We start from the raw sequence: 2,851 nt of genomic DNA, 5'->3' as shown, positions 1-2,851 counted from the left end.
GAACACATCCCCTCACGCACAAAGACTAAACATCGAGAGCGTAACCCAAACAGCTTGATAATAGGTGGTCCGTGGTCCGTGGTCCGATAACTTAGATTGACTCTAATATCATATTAGAATTTAGATTGGACTTAACACAAAACCTGCCAAGTCGGCTTATTAAGTAAGGATCTCTCTCATTTATACCATCATCCAATGAAGACAGTGACAGTAGAATTAAAGTTTCAGTACATTAAATCTAGAAAACAATAACAACTGCATGCTTCACAAAGACGCAAGTCTGTCAACAAAGTGGATCTCTTTGTTTATGAAAAAACAGAGACTTTAAAATAAGATAAGTCCAGTCAAATTAAATCACCTGTGACCAACGAGAATAATTGCAGGAGGCGAATTGCCATATAATTTCTTTATAACAGCCAATACATCATTGCACATGGTCTGCACAAAAGAATAATCACCACTACAATCACATGAAAATTATAACAAAAACCAGAAAACTAAACTCAGCACACATCTTCGCAAACAATGTACCTCAACAGATAAGTCAAAATCATTTTCCACAGAACACCATCACAACCAGCTAGTGCTTTCAATAACATTCTCCACAGTCCATACAATATATACTTTTTTCGTTTTGAAAGTCAAACAGAATAGATGAATAAACTAACTGAGTACATGAGGTTCGGCCAAGGTAAGGCACACAAACTTTCCTCCAGGCTTTAAAACTCTCTTGACCTAAAACACAATCCAGAACAATTTCACAAATAGCAAACATTCACATTCAAAATCCACCACAAGATAAATAGATAAAAAGAAAATAAATAAATAAACCTCAGAGAGATACTGATTTATTTTGCGGCTTTCGACTTCCTTTGCCAAGCTCGTTTGATACTCAACGCTACACGATGATTAGATACATCACAATGGCCCAGAAGAACTTGAATTTGTTAGGACAATTTAGATAAATTATGCATCATCCAAATCATATGATTAGTGTTTGTGTCAATAAATATACTCAAATAAATCAATCTAAATACTTACTCTTGTGAGAATACTTACTCTTGTGATAAGAAGAACAATTTGCAGCATAATGATGAGTTCCACTTCCAGAAGGACAGTTACAAGAAAAATGAGAAGAATCATTCTGATTTGTACCACATGTTCCTCCAGATTCTCTGCAACCATCACACTAAGAGGACCAAATAAAATGCCAGTTTCACAAACTACATCATGAAAATACCAAATAAAAACAAACAAAAGCAACGATACATGTATACATATATACTACCATTGTTAATCTCCGCGAATTTCTTATTAGCTTCTTCATTCCTCGGATTCTTATCAGGATGATACTTCAATGCCAGTTTCCTATACGCTCTCTTAATCTGATCATCCCCGCACTCTTCGACACTTGCAGTATATCGTAATAGCTCTTTCTGCATACGAAAACATGAAACAAACAAATACAGAATCAGAATTTTCCAAAGAAATCGCAAACAGAGAAACGAAAATGAAAAAACCGAAAGCATGAAAATTACGCGGCAAAGGAATTGAGGGCATAACAAAGAGCGCAGAGAAGGAACAGCAATTTCACTCTTCGATGTGCCATTGAAGATTCGGATCTCTCCGAAACTCTACTATACTCGTTCGGATCTCGATGTGAATTAGGGTTTGTGATGAAAAATGAAATGTGTTATGTCGCGTTTGGCGTATGAATGTGTTGTGGAATCGCTTCTTCAGTTACGATGAAGCTTCATTTCTACCCGAAACTCCAACAATCGTTTCAGATAGTCCATATGAACAACTGATTCTTCATTTCTACACACACAACATTAATATTGTAAACATTGCATTAATTTGTGATAAGTGTAAACAAAAGCGTGAATACAAATGCAAAATTGAACTGAAATTTACAATTGAACTGAAATTTAGACCCTTTAATATTTAATCAATAATTTGTTAATATGTCATATATTTATATATTTTGAGTTATAAAATTAAATTAAATAATTTTTTTAATATATAAATTTACACCCGATTTTTAGTTTAAAGGGAGTAATTGAGATTTGATTATAATAATATTTTTAATTTAAACCCGTTTTTAAAAAATAGGGTGTATATTGTCATCTAATAATGCTTGAAATGACACTTTATTTACGAAATTGCCATCACATTTCTCAATTACACCCGTTTTTAATATATTGGGTGTAAATTTTAAAATTATATTAAACTTTTTGCACTAGTGAATATAACAACTACAAATATGTATGTAACACAAATATAATATATATATATATATATATATATATATGTGTGTGTGTGTGTGTGTGGTGGGTTTGAAACATTTAGTGGGGGCCTATGCCTATACAAGCTATATTGTACGTCCGTCCCATCTTGGTTCCTATAAGTTAGTAATTTTTTATTTTTGGTCCTTATAAGTTTTTTTTGGTCTAAGTCTCTATATTTCACTTTCGCGTTTATTTTAGTCCATAAAATCAAAATTCGTAGGAAAATTTGTAGAATAATTTGCAAGAAACCTGTAGATTTTGGCTTTAGGGACTAAACTGCAAATAAAAAGTAAGATATAGGAACTCAGACAAAAACAAAATTTCCAAAGACAAAAATCTAAAATTCACTAATTTACAAGACCAAAAATATATTTAAGCCAAAAAATAAATAAGGTATAAATATTTTTTAAATAATATTATTGAAAAATTGAAATGATTGAGTAAGTTCTCTTCAAGTGTTATAAGGGTTATAAGGCCAAGAGAAATGTTTTGGAAAAATAGTTTATTTGTAAATATATTCATATGGATGTTATTATTATTTTTAAATTAATATTTTAGAAATT

The 2,851-nt window shown here is 31.5% G+C and overlaps 1 long non-coding RNA gene across 1 annotated transcript; it reads right to left on the bottom strand.

Moving 5' to 3' along the window:
• Positions 1-893: 893 nt before the first annotated feature.
• On the bottom strand, positions 894-1,780 carry LOC131639765 (uncharacterized). Its single transcript, XR_009295036.1, has 3 exons — positions 1,539-1,780; positions 1,289-1,436; positions 894-1,189 (listed from the first exon to the last, which is right to left on the bottom strand). It is a non-coding gene; the product is annotated as an uncharacterized LOC131639765 (long non-coding RNA).
• Positions 1,781-2,851: the final 1,071 nt, after the last annotated feature.

This window comes from Vicia villosa, unplaced genomic scaffold (genome assembly GCF_029867415.1).
Source record: "Vicia villosa cultivar HV-30 ecotype Madison, WI unplaced genomic scaffold, Vvil1.0 ctg.002761F_1_1, whole genome shotgun sequence".
Lineage (NCBI taxonomy): Eukaryota > Viridiplantae > Streptophyta > Magnoliopsida > Fabales > Fabaceae > Vicia > Vicia villosa.
This window is presented reverse-complemented; position numbering and strand designations above follow the sequence as displayed.